Source organism: Engystomops pustulosus, chromosome 9 (assembly GCF_040894005.1).
Source record: "Engystomops pustulosus chromosome 9, aEngPut4.maternal, whole genome shotgun sequence".
NCBI lineage: Eukaryota > Metazoa > Chordata > Amphibia > Anura > Leptodactylidae > Engystomops > Engystomops pustulosus.
The window spans coordinates 26,812,536-26,831,367 of NC_092419.1; the positions used below are offsets into that span (position 1 = coordinate 26,812,536).

The window sequence follows — 18,832 nt, forward strand, 5'->3', positions numbered from 1 at the left end:
AGTGTGATGTAAGCGACTTATAGGATTATAATATGAAGACTATAGGACAGTTCTATGCGGCAGAGTTATGATCACTGCATAACTATTGATTAAACAAACAATATCAAGTATTTGCTGAAAGTGGACAATCCCTTTAACTGGGCCCAGACTAAATGTAACATGAATAATAAAGGTAACATGAAAACTAAATTAACTTTTTATATTCCTTCCAGCCTTAGCCACCACTACAGCAGCGCCTACTACCGCCGGTCAGTAATTCTATTAATTCTATATATCAAATGATATCGGTATTATTTATGTACCATATTGCACTATTATATGTACGGTATGTTGATGACACTGTATGACATTGCTATACGAAGGTGCTGTATGGTAGAATGATGATCACTCAATGTCTGTGTTACGTCAGTACAACGTTGCAGTATTACAGCACATTTTATGTGCACTATATGGGAGTATTATTTATAACTTGCTTATTTGTTGGGTGATATTAGTACACTATAGAATTATTATATGAAGATTATTGGATAGTTCTGTGTTGTAGTATTATGATCCCTGAATGGCAGTGTTATGTTAGTACAGCATTTAAGTATTACATCACATTTTATGTGCACTATATGGGAGTATTATTTATAACTTGCTTATTTGTTAGCGTGATATTAGCGCACTATAGAATTATTATATGAAGATTATTGGATAGTTATTATGATCCCTGAATGGCAGGGGATATTATTTTTATTGAATAATATACAGGCGGTCCCCTACTTAAGGACACCCGACTTACAGACAACCCATAGTTACAGACAGACCCCTCTGACCTCTGGTGAAGCTTTCTGAGTGCTTTACTATAGTCCCAGATTGCAATAATCAGCTGTAAGGTGTCTGTAATGAAGCTTTATTGATAATCCTTGGTCCCATTACAGCAAAAATGTTTAAACTCCAATTGTCACTGGGGCCAAAATTTTATCGGTCTGGATCTACAATTATAAAATATACAGTTTCGACTTACATACAAATTCAACTTAAGAACAAACCTCCGGACCCTATCTTGTACGTAACCAGGGGACTACCTGTATATATAGAATGTAATGAAAGCTCTATATGAAATTATATACTTATGGAAGTATTTTATTGTAATCATCTCCTAACTATCCAATAAGATTGGGCCATGTGGGTCTCGTCCAGAAGCCCCCACAGGCCTTAAAGGGGTTGGCATGGGACTTATACTTTTGGTTAAGCCACACGAAATCTGATTGGTGGAGAAGAGAAATGCATCTCTCACACTGTTCAGCTGTGAAGAGCAGCTGGATCCGTTGACCTGTAGTGGCCAGAATTTGTCACTGCAGTCACAGCTCTCATTAAAGGTGAAGGGCAGGCTTATTGACTCTGAAGATGCAGAGGAGACACAAATGCAATGGCGGTTTACAGCTGTCACTGGGGACACAGAGCAAATCAAAGCCAACAATATAAATCCCTGGCCAACCCCTTTAAAGGAAATTTACCACCAGGATTAAGGTTTGTAAACCAAGCACACAGACATACTGGTGTGTACCCCCTATGGCAGAGTCTGTTCTTCTCTTCTCTTCGCTTCTTAAGCCATTGTTTTTACGAAAAAAAAGTTGTAAAAATTACGCACATCTATCTATTATTGACATCTATTGAGCCGGGAGGCTCGTTTGCATAATCTTTAAAACCTTTTTTAGAAAAACAAAGGCATAAGAAGCAAAAAAGGAGAACAGATCACAACAGAGGAGGCACATGTCAGCATGTCTGCGTGCTTTGTTTACAAACCTTAATCCTGGTGGATTAAATAGATCCTGGATAAAGGGGAAAGGAACAATAAGAGTGTGATGCCCCCTGCTGGTCATGAATTTACAATTTTACTACAAACTGAACTTTTTTCTCATTCCTTCCACAGCCTTAACGACCACTGCAGCGCCTACAACCACCGGTCAGTATCGATTTTTTTGCATGGCAAAACGTAGTGTAATGGCCTCACAGTGCTATGAGACGTAGCACTATAGGGCAGTGGGATGTGAGCATAGAATGGCGGTATTATGGCTGGTTTTTGAGAGTACTGCATGGTAGCATTACCACCAGATGGTTTGTATTATTTATGCACTGCACAGCATATTAGTTTGTTTAGTATTATATGACCACTATATGGAACTACTAATTCATCACTACTATGGCGGTATTACTCTTCATCCATCTCCTAAATAAAAGGCCTCACCAGTCTTAACCGGTTAAGGACTGGGCCCTTTCCTGTTTTTTCACATTTTTCACTCCCCACCTTCAAAAATCTATAACTTTTTATTTTTAAACGTAAAGAGCTGTGTGACGGCTTGTTTTCTGCGTAACAAATTGCACTTCATAGTGATGGTATTGAATATTCCATGCCATGCACTGGGAAGCTGGAAAAAAATTCCAAATGCAGTGAAAATGGTGAAAAAAACGCATTTGCGCCATTTTCTTGTGGGCTTTCATTGCACGCCCCAAATTACAGGTCTACTGTATTCTTTGGGTCAATACAATTACACAGATACCAAATTTGTGTAGGTTTTATAATGCTTTCATACACTTACAAAAATTAAAATCTCCTGTACAAAATTTTTTTTTTTTATTTTGCCATCTTCTGGCGCTAATAACTTTTTTATACTTTGTTGTACGGAGCTGTGGGTGGTGTCATTTCTTGCGACATTTGATAATATTTTCAATGATATCATTTTTGGGACTGTACAACCTTTTGATCACTTTTTATAGATTTTTTTTATATTTTTCAAAATGGCAAAAAAGTGCCATTTTCGACTTTGGGCGCTATTTTCCGTTACGGGGTTAAACGCATTGAAAAACCGTTAATATATTTTGATAGATCGGGCATTTTCGGACGCGGATACCTAATGTGTTTATGATTTTTACTGTTTATTTATATTTATATCAGTTCTTGGGAAAGGGGGGGTGATTTGAATTTTTAGGTTTTTTTATTATAAATTTTTTTTTTTACTTTTTTTTATTTTTATCTTTACTATTTTTCAGACTCCCTAGGGTACTTAAACCCTAGGTTGTCTGATTGATCCTATCATATACTGCCATACTACAGTATGGCAGTATATGGGGATTTTCCTCCTCATTCATTACAATGTGCTATCAGCTTCAAGGCTCAAAGTAAAATGCAGACTATGGGTGCGGCGCCACCTGCTGGTCAAAAGTTTATTCATTTTTCTTGTTGCATATGTTAACTCTTTATATTCCTTCACAGGCCCAACCACAGCCCCAGCAACCACCACAAGCGGTCAGTAATATTATTAACTCTTTCCCCGATTTATTTCATCATCATTATGTCATCAAAAGGCAAAAAAATCATCTTAAATTGACATTATTCAGGCAATATTGTGCTTTTATTGTAAAGCATGGCATGGGTAGTAGTTCAGTATATCACTAGTATGTTTGGTAGCATTATGTGGGCGCTAACCCCATCATGAAGACCATCTTAAATGTTGCCATTCTTTAGCGGATGATGTGTGGTATTGTATAGCGTTGTTATATAGGGGCAGTATTATGCAGAATAGATGGTATAGTATAGGTATCACTGAATCCCATAGTGCACTATGATTTTGATGGAACTATATGGCGCTATTATATGAGCAGGATAGGGCAGTACTATGTGAGCCCTTCTGTGCGGCGGTATATTTTGTCAGCACGACATGGCAGGATTTTTACGCACAGTAAATTAACTCTATATATTCCTTTCATGGGTTCAACCTCAACTTTTCGATTTAATTTTGCAAAAGTTTGTTAACTTTCGTTAACGGTTGTTGGTTTATCGCTTTTTTTATTGCGCTTATTAACTCTTTGTCAGTCAATATGGATCCGTCCTCTCATCTTATAAACCACCTTTTATTTTCCAGCTACAACCACTGCTACTACAACAACTACAGGTCTGTCACCCTCTTACTCATCATCTATATCATCTATATGTGCACTCTATGGCGGTATTGTTTGGGTCGTATTTATAGAACTATTATTCTGTATTACTTATCAGTTATATATGAATGAAACAAGCCCTGGCTAACAGCGCCACCCGGTGGTGTATTTACTCTTTTCGCATTGAGTAAATTAACCCTTTATGTATTCTGTTCATTAGCTCAACATCAGCGTCATCTCTGTATCTAAGAAAAAAAATCACTAAACCTATTAACCCTTCTTTGACCTTCTACATCAATCCCATTCAATCCCATATATTTGCTTGTCACCCAGCTTTCCCACTGTCCTGAATGAAGACATTTCCTATAGCTGCAGCCTGTACGCAGAATATCTATGCAGGGTTGATGTTCTTGCTCAGACCTGTCTCTGCATTGATCATTCAGGGTGTGAAGTGGAATAAGAGACATTTACTGGACATGAGCCAGGATCACGTTACATAAGAAATGACTAATCATTATTGGAGACTGCGGGCTGTCTAGTATGAGACTGCTAAATGTCTCTCTCTCATTGAGGAACTGACCACCACTGACTGTAAAGACTGATATTGAAACAATGTGGGATATAGACATGGCACCATAAACAGTGTTCCCCAAAAAGCACCTTTATTATCAGTGCCAACCATATTGTTATCCTATAATCAGTGGCAACAGATAGTGCCCCATTACCAGTGCCTAAAAAAGAGGGCCCCTATAATCAGTGCCACTAGATAGTGCCTGATTAACAGTGCCGAAAAAATAGGGCCCCTATAATCAGTACCACCAGATAGTGCCCCATTAATAGTATGAAAACAGATTGCCCCTATAATCATTGCCAATAGACAGTGCCCCATTAACAGTGCTGAACAAGAATGCCCTTATAATCAGTGCCACCAGATAGTGCCCCATTAATAGTGTCAAAAAAAGAATTCCCCTTTAACCATTGCCACTAGATAGTGCCCCATTAAATGCCAAACAAGAGTGCCCCTATAATCAGTGCCACCAGATAGTACCCCATTAACAGTGCCAAAAAAGAGGGCCCCTATAATCAGTTCCACCAGATAGTGCCCCATTAACAGTCCCATAAAAGAGGGCACCTATAATCAGTGCCACTAGATAGTGCCCCATTAACAGTGCCAAAAAATAGTATCCCATTAACAGTGCCACAAAAATAGTGTCCCTATAATCAGTGCCAGTAGACAGTGCCATGAAACAAGTGCCCCTATAATCAGTGCCACCCTAATAATCAGTTCCAACCAAAGAGTTCCCCAAAAAATAACACCAGAAAAGGTGTGCTTCTATAATCAGTTTCAAGCAAATGGTGCTCCCCAGTGCCAGAGAAGAGTTGCCCCTTAACTAGCAGCAACCACAGGCTCCCCCCATATATAATTACATCAAAGCAGTGCCCCTATAACGGGTGCCAACAAAATAGTGCCCCATTTACAGTGCCAGGAAAAGTGTACACTTGTTATAAGTGGCAACCGGATTATTTGCAAATCACAAGAGGTGTGGTATATGCTAATTTTAACTTGGAACTGTTCCTCGTGGGAAGAACTGGGGGCGGGGCTTCCTAAAGCAATTTTATTACAATTGGGCTATGAGTCTCTACTGTTAATGTTAACAAATCGATGATTATGAATAATATGCTTCTATCTAATAGGAAAGACGACAACAACAACAACAACTAGTAAGTGCATACATTGTTAGTGGGGGGAGAACACAACCGCCAAATATGGGGTTGATTATTTTCACTGTAATTTGTTATGTACTTACTGCTCCATGATTGGGGGATCTAGATCTAGACACACCCATAAACCCCGCCCGTGAGTCCCTCCCCTTACATGGTCGGCCTACTGTGTATAATGATCCAAACTGCCCAAACTTTTATAGTTGCATGAAACCCATACGCAGGTGAGCAACCTATACCTACCTTACCTCCTGGCAATCGATGATGGACATTTTAATTCTGTAGACCTCAGCCAGGTTGGATATGATCTGCTTTCTTGTATTTATATATGTCTTTTGTCTTCTACAGAGCCGACAACCACAACAGCACAAGGTAAGCAGATTTTACAGCCAATATTCCACAAGCTGCATGAAGATTTTTAAGTCTGACCACGCCCCCTTTTCTAAGTCACTCCCCATATAGGAGGCATTGCTTGCCCTCTCTTGCAATTGGCACTATACAGTTTATGACCACCCCCACACCCCACCCCGGATCATAGCCAAAAATTCCAATTTCAAACTTTTTGTTCATAAAACCTCAATGCAGGCCTATCCATCTCCATGGTTACAGACTACAAACAAACCCTCTGTAGTCACATAGTTGACATGTGTTAATTATGTTCATATTTTCATCAGCTTCATCTTCAGGACTTGCAGTCTACGCCATTATCCTCATAGCTTTCTTCTCAGCCATTGGTTTCATTCTCCTTGTGGTCGGCTGTTTCTTCATATGTAGAAGGGTAAGTATTTTTATTGATTAAAGGGGTTGTCAGGATTACACATCTATAATCATGGGGGCTGTTTGAGATATAAAATTATGGCCAGACAAATCAGTATAATAGACCATGCAGAGTTCTGTATGCCACAATATTCTCCCTAATATGAGTTGATGTTTTTTTACATACAGGCAGTCCCCGGGTTTCATACAAGATAGGGTCTGCAGGTTTATTCTTAAGTTGAATTTGTATGTAAGTCGGAACTGTATATTTTATAATTGTAACCCCAACCAAAATTTTTTTGGTCTCTGTGACAATTGGATTGTAAAAATGTTGGGTTGTCACAAGAACCAGGATTAACACTAAAGCTTCATTACAGACACCTGTGATAACTGTTACATCTGATTATTGTAGCCTAGGACTAAAGAACAGTAAGTTGCCAACATCCAGAGGTCCGTTTGTAACTAGGGGTCGTCTATAAGTTGGGTGTTCTTAAGTAGGGGACCGCCTGTACTTTTAGAGTTTGGCTTTATATTACACAGAAATCCAAATCCTCTTCTATAGAGTGACAGGTCAAGTCTATGATTACTAGAGGCAGTGTTCAAAGCACAACTTTGAATTTTACCTCAAACACCTCTGGCCAATCACAGCCATAACTAGTTGCTAGGGGCGTCCATTTGCCAGATTGGCTCTTCAGCCACCAATCCGGCAATGTGTCCTGGTCACGCGGAAACCTAAGTAGTATGTTATTCATACCGACATAGGAAAAATTCATTAAGACTGGCATTTTGAACACATGTCTAAAAGTTTGCCCACCTCCCCGTTGATGGTCCAGCCCCCATAAATACGGGCCCAAACTCTGCCAGCTCGGACCTGTAGACCAAGTCTGAACTGGCAGAGTTTTTTGTTATTGTTTTCGCTGGTTTTCCGGGGGAGACTATAGTTAATCTGGTGGGCCGGGCCTCCACACCCTGCCTACCCTGTGGAGCAACCTGCCCAAGGTGGCATGCGGATCGGGGAAGAAGGAAAACTGGTGGGGAAGTGGAGATTTGTGTGCCCTCTCCGACAGAAAACTGGTGGAGTAGGCTTAATGACTCCTCCCCCCAATAATGTACTGGCATATACAGATATTATATGTAGGTAAAAAGCCTAAGAGTAGAATTTTCCACTAGAGTTTCAGAAGATGAAAGCATAAAAAACAAACACACTTTTTATTTTACAATAAATGTTACATTACGAAAAAATAAAGCAACATAGACATGTATGTGATGTCCCCATGAACAGCCACCCACCCATTATGTATATAAATGTACATTAGCTCATATTAATCCGGGGGGCGGTAACCTTTTAATTTTTATAAAGCACACATAGAAACACACCCCCAAAAAATAAATTTTTCCGCCCCCTCTAGTAGTACTAGGGGGGGGCATATATTTTGGATGTGTGAGTAGATTGAAACATGATGGTTAAGCTACAAACACATAAGATATGGCTTCAGTACTTGGTGACAGGTCGTTTTTTAAGGCTCAAGAAAATCCAGAAACCGATGGTAAAATCTATATGGGGTAGGCTCCGCTGCTCCCCCTGGTGGAAGGGTTGATGATGGCTTATTGTTACTAACATGCACACGTCCAGTTTTCTAATATATACCCAATTTTGCTTCTTAGTTTTATCCAAGAACTTTATCCTACCGGACAGAACCTAATCCATCTGGACCGTATAGACCACGTCTTAATTCGAGCACAAGGAGATGAGCGGAAAAGTTGTTTTGCATTCTCATACAATGTCACTTACTGCAAAATTTTGTACAACTAACCAGCAAGTAGAGAGTTGCTTTAATTAAAGGGGCGTTACAGGCAACCTGTCACCAGGAACCACAATTTTGCTAAAGACAGGTTACAGAAGCCCATTACACCGGCAGTGCACATCCGTCTTTCTGCCTTCTCTAAGCATTTTCGTTACAATATGATTGTATGTTATAACTTACCTTGCACCCTGACAGAATCCTCTGGTGAGTCCCAGGTTTGGATGCATTATAAAATCATGTGACTTATCTGTGCTGCTCAATCACTCCTCAGCTCTCACCCCCTACCTTTCTGCTTGTGTATATCTCCTCCCTCCTTGGTCAGCTGACATAAGTGGGGGAGGGAGAAGATGGACAGGAGCAGGAACGTGGGGGCTGAGAGCTGAGGAGTGATTGAGAAGTGTTTTTTTGGGCATCAAAACCAAAACAAACCCCAGGACTCAGAACAGGATGGGCTTTTGCAAACTGTCTTTAGTGAAAATGAGGTCCTTGGTGACAGGTTCCCTTTAATTCTTCGCATAGTTCCTTAATTTCCTTACGTTTTTCAATCCTGCTCACAGCTAGAAATTCTAGGGGTTCACAAAACCTGCTTCAGCCATGAGTGGCCAACTCAGACCACGGGGCGTCGCTTCTGTTTGTTTGTTGTCCCCTGATCCAGAGGGGGCACTCATTGGATAAAGTGGATACCATAACCCCCTGGAACTTCAGGCTGGACTCAGGCTTAAAAACCAGGAGTACCCAAGCAAAGAACGAAACAGAAGGTTATGACCTTGGTCGTAGGTGCACGGCTTGTTATATCCCTGGTCATTGTTATATCCCTGGTCATGTGATGTCACACAGGTGCAGGGCTCATTATATATCCCTGGTCATGTGATGTCACATAAGTGCACGCCTAGTCATATCCCTGGCCATGTGGTGTCACACAGGTGCAGGGCTTTTTATATCACACACGTATAACCCTCTATATATTACTCTTCGTAATATAAGCAGCCATGCACCTGTGTGACATTACCTGACCAGAGATATAACAAGCTGCGCACCTGTGTGACATCACATGACCATGGACCGGTGTCCACAGGAAGTAAACAATGAAATTTCCTATAGAATGACAGCAAGCAGAGATCTAGAAACCCATGAGGAATTAATACAGAAATTATATTGTAAAAAAAAGCATAACAATTCATAACAATTATTTACTTAAAGTGGACACCCCTTTTAAATCATATTATATCACATACTAAAATACTGAATATTCCAATCAAGAGATTTTTGTAATCTGCTTCGAGGGGTATTTCATTTTTTGGGGAACCCCTAAACTTTGGAAGATTATTCTTCCTTTCGAGTCTTGACCCAATTTCTCAACATCACAAACCCAAATCTACCTGGATTGGGATAGTTTGACCCAACGGATATTGTCACCTCTGGAATATACACCTTATAAGGGTCCCATGACTCTACCTGTGTAAGGAGACCCCTCCACCCGTCACCAATTGTAGTGAAACCATCTGTATGTAACGCTTGTACCACCTTATACCATCATATAAACCCAACCTAGAAGTGCAGCATCTCTTTAGTCTTTATGACCCCTCATACCCGCTCTAGTCTAATCCTCTTTGTTCTGTGATGATCTTTCACTTTTATTCTTTGTAATATAAATTTGTAATATACCGTAACTTAAATTTATTGTCAAATATCTATTTATTTATGGAGACCTATCTAAACGCTTGAGACTTGTGTACCTCTTCTAAGTACTTGTAACTTATTGACCAACATGCAATAAATGTATCTATCGCAAATTTCAAGTTTTTATTTCACTTTATTATTTCCTTAAAGGTATTGTCTGATGGGATCCACCCAAAAATGGGGCTTGGGGTTGTTGGGGTTATTGTTTTTTAGTGTGGGACAGGAGATCGATGGCCACTGGAGCAGAAGATTTTGAAGACCAAACGCCATCCTTACATAGCCCACACTCATTTTTACTCACATTATTATAATTGATTAATAGATTATTTGTGAATCGTTCCATATGAAATGGACCCAAGTCACAAAGAACTTTGGGAAAGATTTTTTTGACTTCCTACTTCATGACCTATCTAACCTAAGCAAAAAAAAAAAACATACTACATAACCACATGGCACCTCAGCACAGCACCGGAGCAAGGCTCACATTTTTGACTAACCCATCTATCAGTCCAACACTGTGCCCTGCATTTGGTATTAAAGTGTCCCAAGTGGCAGGGACCAGGACCTGCACACATATGGTCACATGACTGCATCTGTACAGGTCCTAAAGACAGGAGGTAAAGCTGCACTAAATCTTCAAAGAGTATGAGTGGTAGTATGGAGGTGTACCATATATACTCGAGTATAAGCCTAGTTTTTCAGCACAAAAAAAAATGTGCTGAAAACCCAAACTCGGCTTATACTCGAGTAAAAAAAATATAGGTTTTACCATGTTTTTGTGGCAAAATTAGGGGCCTCGGCTTATACTGGGGTCGGCTTATACTCGAGTATATACGATAAGTGAAGTACAAATTTACTTAGATAGTCTATATCTGTATTCGGTAGTTGCGGTTTGAGATCTGCATTTATCTAGGGAGTCTATATTTCGAGGGTAAGGTCCGAGATCTGTTTAGAGGTTTGGTCAGCGGCCTATTCTGAAAACTCCATTAGTTTAGATCATCTGGGGTGTGCATCAATTTAGTTTACCTGAGTGAAGTTGCCCCCCCACCACCTTGTTCAAATCTAACAAAATTGGTGTCAAATGTTTGTGCTACGTTTGCGCTGGTTTGTGCTGCAGAATTTTTTGTTTGTGCCACTATTGTTTTTAAGATATTAATAAAAGTTTCCAGAGGTCATCAAAGGTCAACGAGCACCCTCCCCCACTTTGCCCAAATCAAGCAAAACTGGTGTCAATCAATTCTGCTACATTTGTACTGATTTGTGCTGCTCAAATTTTTGTTTCTGCTGCTTTAGTTTTGAAGATATTAAGGAGTTTGTTAAGGTCAAAAGGTCAAACAAACTGGTGTCAAGTGTTTGTGCTATGTTTGTGCTGGTTTACGCAGCAAAAATATTCGCTTGTGCCGCTATAATTTTTAATATATTTACAATTTTTTTCAAAGGTCATCAGAGTTTATTCCTTCCAAACTACGTGTTTGCTAACTCCCCCTGGTATCCAAACTGGAGAAGTGTCACTAGTTTTGTTTGTTCATCCTAAACACCTTAAATTATCTAAAAACCTAAACATACCTTAAAAATGATAGCGGCACAAATTAAAATTTATGCTGCACATAGCAGCACAAACATGGCACAAACGTCTGACATCAGTTTTGTTTGATTTGGTTAATGTCTGACCTTTTGACCTTCACAAATTGCTTTATATCTTCAAAACAAAAGCAGCACAAACAAAAATTTGAGCAGCACAATCATAGCAGAATTGATTGCCACCAGTTTAGTTTGATTTGGGCAAAGTGGGGGGGGGGCTTGTTGACCTCTGATGGCCTCTGGAAACTTTTATTAATATCTTAAAAACGATAGCGCCACAAACTAAAATTTCTGCTGCACAAACCAGCACAAACGTAGCACAAACATTTTCACACCAATTTTGAGCCAACTTTACTCAGGTATTTAAGTTTAGCCGAAATACCTTGTGGAAAACTCTGCAGTCATCTGGAGAAGCTGTCATGGTGGTCTGTTCCGGATGAAAAAAAAAGCGAAGGCAAATATATCAATGTAACAAAAAGAAAATACTCATAGAATGAATGAACTATTTAATTCAGAAGGATTGATGTCCCATAAAGACTTATTTTGGGGTAAAAATTCTCTTTTATGGTAATCACCATAGCACCCCCTCTGGTGAAAAGAAGCATTACACACTTCTCATTTTAATGCATAGACAAGCTAAAAATGTGGGATCCTCCAAAATTAGGGAAACTCTGCAACTTTCCTTGATTTTTAACATTTATCCGTACATTAAAAAATAGGTTTAAGAAAAGGATTTGGAAAAGAGAAAATCCCTTAAAAATAAACGTTAAATCGTTCAGTTTAATGACTGAAGATGTCTGGAGGATTTGTCACTGCTTGATATTTATGGCTCCACCTCACTTGCACCTTGAATAATCCTCACTTTTATCTGTGACCAAATCTATCGTCAAACCTGTGGCGTGGGTTATCTGTGTAATCATGTTCTGTGATCCCAGTTCTTCCTATTATGATCACAGCTGGGATATACAGCATCGGAGCGAGACGACGTATCTGCAGGAACCACAGGTGAGGAGCACGAGCCCCTATAGTACATGTAGGATAGCGGGTAACAATATCTTATTCTCATCTAAGATCGTTTAGTCATGTCTCATATTACAGAGCTTTGTTGTGTCCGCACAAGATACGGTAGAGGAGGAAGTTCGCAGCACAAGGTGTTCAAAGATTAGGACATTATTGATAATAATAGTAATAATGGTCTGTACAGGCAGTCCCCGGGTTACATACAAGATAGGGTCTGAAGGTTTGTTCTTAAGTTGAATTTGTATGTAAGTCGGAACTGTATATTTTATCATTGTAACCCCAGACAGAACTTTTTTGGTCTCTGTGACAATTGGATTTTAAAAATGTTGGGTTGTCATAAGAATCAATATTAACACTAAAGTTTGATTACAGACACATTTGATAACTGTTACAGCTGATTATTGTAGCCTAGGGCTAAAGTACAATAAATTACCAATATCCAGAGGTACGTTTGTAACTAGGGGTCGTATGTAAGTCGAGTGTTCTTAAGTAGGGGACCACCTGTATTACAAATTTAGAGTCTCCAACTTCTTGCACTCATAATACTACATTCAGGGGTCCTCAGAGAGTCACGTAACTCCACACCTTTCTGAGGGACAAAACTACCTAACCCAACTACCTAGTGTGACTCCACAACTCCCAATGTTTGTTCAATTTGGCAAAGTTTTCGGTAAACAGGTCCTGCCCCTAACCCAAACCCTCAGTGTGACTCCAAACCTCCTAATGTTTTTTCAAGTGAAAAAAATTTACAAATTTTATCGATTCATAAGTCCCACCCTTAACTCAACCCCCTAGTGTGACTCCACACCTCCTAACGTTTGTTCAAGGGACCAAATTTGGCAAATTTTCGGTTCACAAGTTCTGCCCCTAACCCAGCCCCCCAGTGTGCCCACAAAATATAATACCACCTCTCTTACTACCCCCACTTGCCCCACACTCTGTATATTTTTTTAAAAAAACCTTTTCTCTAGCCCCCTCCACTTAATATCCCCTTTGTGTACCCCCTAATTTATGCCCCCTTTCATGTAGCACTCATATATATAATGGCCCCATAATTACCCCCTAACGACAGTCTCATTATTTCCTTTTTTCTGTGAAAGCAGCAGCTATCCTCCCTTCTCCTATGAGCTGTGACTGTGCGACACAAACTGATGAAGTCATCACATCGCGCTGGTCGCCTTCTGAAATGATGATGCGGGGAGCCGACAGCTTCCTGCATCACCACCGCATTTAACTCTATCTGCATCCAGATATAATTTCTATAAAAGATTGAAATTGAAAGTGTTTCACGCCCATTTATAAGGAGATAAATAATAAACTGACTACAAACCTACAATGGGGGAAAGATCTAAAGGTGACCAAGAAAAGAATAATATCAGAATAAAATCAAAAAATAACTGGGGCTCAATCATGGTAAAAATTATCCAAAAGATTAAAAACGCCAAAAGATACTATAGATCAGAAATCCCTTGGATTCCGATGCCAGGAGAAGACGCTGATCCGGTTATCAGCAGGTAAATATACTAACATGCAGGATCTCCAGTAACCAGAAATATAATAAAAGTTAAGTCAGACAATTTATTAAAAAATATTAAAAACTCTAGTACTTTGAGCAAAAAAATTTGTGCCTCTCAATTTCCCAACGCATTTTGGACAGCATAGTCCTTAGTCATGGCTTAAAATGCAAAAATACCCACTGCACTGCACCGCACAGTGGTCATCTCCTCATATGTGTTATCCATGGCCTCCTTCCATTTAAAATTAAGTTTTAAAGCTATGCTAATGAGTCAGACTGGCCTCTGGGAGTGTCACCAGAGCCCCTCTGTGCTGTAGCTTCAAGGCTGTTACACTTTCCCCCACGCTCCCTCAGCACTTCCCCTCCCTCTGCCTGTTGTAATCTCAGGGGAAGTACTCCTGCACTATACAGCGGCCTGTGAAGTTACAGCATGGAGAGACTTAGGTAACGCTTCCCAGACCCCTCCTGCCTCATTAGCATAATTGTAAAAGTTGATGTTAGAAGGAAGGAGGCCATGGATAACAAATATAAGAAAATACCACAGTCCTGGTGCCTGGATCTAGAAGCTAATGTCCCTGATGGAATTTGATGTAGATCTCCTTTGACTTAAAAAATACAAAAATGTCCCGACCTCTTATACTTCTTTCATGTCCATTTTCAGTTTTTTTATCTACTTCTATTTTTTTCTACTCAATCTATATGCTTTGAGATATTTATGCTACAGTTTTATACATTTTCAGGCATGAATAAGCCTTCCAAAACGCGTCGGTAGGAAGGAATTTTTTTTTATGATTTTTGGCTGGATGTACTGTAGTTTTTTGATGGTAAATTGTTGGACTTTTAACTTGAATTGGTTTTTGTAGCGTCCGGAGACCTCTTTAGTCCCTTACCTGTTATGTTAAGTAAAGGTCTGATTCAATCTGCATCCTCATCGCTTACAAACCTGAATTTCTAGGATGTTAAAAGGAGGAGGAGGGTGTGAAAAATAAACATCCTTATTCTTAATGATAGTCCATGCTAGAGTCAGACACATCCCCACAGCAGAGAGACAGAGGAGGTGGAGGGTAGTCAGGTGCTTGATGTGATATTTCCATAAGGATTCCTGGTTTTCAGTGAAGGATAATTCAAGGAAGAGGTAAGAGTAATATGGGCACTGGGGCAGGTTTTGGGCAACTCTGTAGCTCCATGTAGCCATCTGTTACCAATGGAGAAAAGTAAGAGCCCTGATATGTGGTTGATTGACATGTTTTGGTAGTTACTTTATATCCAGGTGTTTGTTGGAATGTCAGATAATTACTTTAGGATGTTGTTTTTGGCTTCTTGCCAGAGTCATTGACGTTGGTTTATGTTAAAAAGCCTAATAGCCAATGCACTTCCCATGGTAATTACCTTCATGACCTACATGTGTGTCCTACCAGAATTTCACATGGTCTGACGTCAAAGGTTCATCCCTGAGCTAAAAATCTAAAGGTTTTTTTTTTTTTTTGTGGGGGGGTTGGGAAGGGGGTGCATGTTTGCACTGGCACTGCCATGGCATACTGTCATGTGATCTCAACTATAAGAATGAATTCACAGGAGTAGTGGTCACCTGACCTGCCCATAAGTTTTCTAGTGCTATTATGGCAAGCCCAGTAAGCACAATCGTTCACATTATTTATGAATGAAATCACTCAACACCCCCTTTGTTGTCCACATTACTGCCCTTTGTTGGTCACTAACATGGGAACCCCAGAGCAGGCCCAATAGTTCACATTACTTATGAATGAAAACACTAAGCTCCCTCTTAAGGAGATGTTCAGGGAAAGGTTAACATTTTGGATTTTTGGACAACCTAATGTACTGATCAGTTCAATGGATTATGTCTCAATAACATTTATATTATATTAATGGTATCTCAAAGGGTCTACAGAATTGCATTTCAATGTTTGCAGATGATACTACGCTCAGTACAGTAAACAAAACAAAGGACAGTAGTATAATATTACAGAGGAGGATTGTATCATTTTACAGACGGAGATAACATAATATTAGAAAGGAGGATATTTATAAGATTGCAGAGGAGGATAGTATAACATTACAGAGGAGGGTTGGATATTATATCAGAAGACGATATAGTACGGAGGAGGATAGTCTAATATTACAGAGGAGGATAGTATAATACTACAGAGGAAGAAAGTATAATATTACAGAAGAAGATAGTACAATTCTACAGAGCAGGATAGGATATTATATTAGCAGAAGATAGTATACTATCTCAGAGGATGATAGTATAATATTAGAGGAGGATAGTATAATATTACAGAAGAAGATAGTATAATATTACAGAGGAGGATAGTATAATATGACAGAAGAAGATAGTATAATATTACAGAGGAGGATAGTATAATATTACAGAAGAAGATAGTATCATTTTACAGAGGAGGATAGTATAATATTAGAGGAGGATAGAATAATATTACAGAAGAAGATAGTATAATATTACAGAGGAGGATAGTATAATATTACAGAATAAGATAGTATAATATTACAGAGGAGGATAGTATAATATTACAGAAGAAGATAGTATCATTTTACAGAGGAGGATAGTATAATACTACAGAGGAGGAAAGTATAATATTACAGAAGAAGATAGTATAATATTACAGAGGAGGATAGTATAATATTACAGAAGATAGTATCATTTTACAGAGGAGGATAGTATAATACTATAGAGGAGGAAAGTATAATATTACAGAAGAAGATAGTATAATATTACAGAGGAGGATAATATATTACAGAAGAAGATAGTATCATTTTACAGAGGAGGATAGTAAAATACTACAGAGGAGGAAAGTACAATATTACAGAAGATGATAGTATAAATACTACAGAGGAGGAAAGGATATTATATTAGCGGAAGATTGTATAATATCTCAGAGGATGATATTATAATATTAGAGGAGGATAGCAGAGGAGGATAGGATATTATATCAGAAAGTGATAGTATAATATTACAGAAGAGGAAAGTATAATATTACTGTAGGTAATAGTATAACATTACAGAGGAGTATAGTATAATACTACAGGGAAGGATTGTACACTATTACAGAGGAGAATAGTTTATTATTACGGAGGATTATAGTATCATTTTTTAAAAGGAGAATAGTGTCATATCACGGAAGAAAATTGCATAACAGTACAATAGAGGATAGTATTTTTTTATAATAGAATTTTTAATATAATTTTTAGACAGAAGTATATTAGCTGAACCTGAATTTTACAGTGGTGATTAGCCAAGAAAAATTAAAGGTCAGATGAGAGTACATATACAGGTTGTAAATCTTACAACTATATTATTGAGATGGGACATATAGCATATATGCTTACTGCCATATGTGTAGTCACAAAGGAATTTGTTCCCCACTATAGACCGACCGGTATGAGCCTTATGGGGGTCTTGTGCCTTCATCTGGATCCACACTAGGATTATAGGTTAGTCTTGATGGACCGCTACATATTCAGCCTTTTCTACAATTATTATATACAATTCTAATAATTTAAACCTTGTGTGCTTTTCCTTAGACCTCACCCTGAAGAATGCCATCTACATCATCAATGTTCCTTCTATTTGGGCTCCTTTTTAGTCTTTCCAACCTAAACTTGTCAACTGCTCAAAAATGGGAGAGCTTCAAGAAAAAACAAATCACCGGCACCCAGGTTGCGGATTGTTCTGTGCTCATGGCAGGAGAAGAGCTGGAGACGCAGAGCTTCATCCACGCACAACCCCGAACCGTGGAGAATATCTGCAAGGGAGTCACCGGAAAGAAAAATATCAGAAGTAACAAGGAATTCACCGTGAGCACTTGTAAAAAACAATGCAACGAAACCTGCAGCTACGGGGAAGCAGAGGTCAACCGGGGCAAAATATGTCTAAACTGCCGAAACAGGAAACCAGTGCAATTTGTAAAAATGGGAACATGCGATTCTGATCCAATTCCATAATTTTTTTTAAACTTCTCCTTTGTATGGCATGAAATGTGGGGACATACAGAGACGCACAATAGGAAATTACCCCTGGTCCTCATTATAAACCTAGAGAGCCTCCGCAACACAAGCTACCTGCATATCTAACCATTCCATACATATCTATTGTTCTCATATTTATATAATATCTATCTATTTCATGATCTATTTCATACCTATTTATTCATAAACTGAAACAGCCGCACCAATTAAGATGGAAAACTGGGTGCACCCTCAAAATGGTCTTTGGCCTCTATGTATCTCATATTTATCTATCTACATCTATCTCATATGTATCCACCTATGTCTATCTCACATCTATCTCATATGTATCTATATCTATCTCATATGTATCCACCTATGTCTATCTCATATCTATCTCATCTGTATCTATCTCATCTGTATCTATCTATCTCATATGTATCCACCTATGTCTATCTCATATCAATCTCATTTGTATCTATCTCTTCTGTATCTATCTATCTATCTATCTATCTATCTATCTATCTATCTATCTATCTACCGTATTTTCCGGGCCATTAGGCGCACCGGAATATAAGGCGCATTAGTCCGATGCGCCTTATATTTGTAATAATTCCATATATAAGGCGCATCGGACTATAAGGCGCGGGGTCCGGGGGCGTGGCGGAGGTCCGGGGGCGGAGCGGAGACCCGACGGGACGCGACGGGACGCGACGCGGAAAAGAAGAGGAAGGTGAGTGGGGAAGGTGAGGGGGAGGTGGAGGATGGCAGCGAACCATACTTACATAGGTCCCCGCTACCGGAGACAGCAGATCTCCAGCGGGAACTGCAGACCACGCGGCAG

At 39.2% G+C, this 18,832-nt stretch overlaps 1 long non-coding RNA gene across 1 annotated transcript; it reads left to right on the forward strand.

The window, feature by feature from the left end:
• Positions 1 to 5,939: 5,939 nt before the first annotated feature.
• Positions 5,940 to 8,637, forward strand: LOC140077516 (uncharacterized). The gene is made up of 3 exons (XR_011849792.1): positions 5,940 to 6,018; positions 6,321 to 6,424; positions 8,068 to 8,637. It is a non-coding gene; the product is annotated as an uncharacterized lncRNA (long non-coding RNA).
• The last annotated feature ends 10,195 nt before the right edge of the window (positions 8,638 to 18,832 follow it).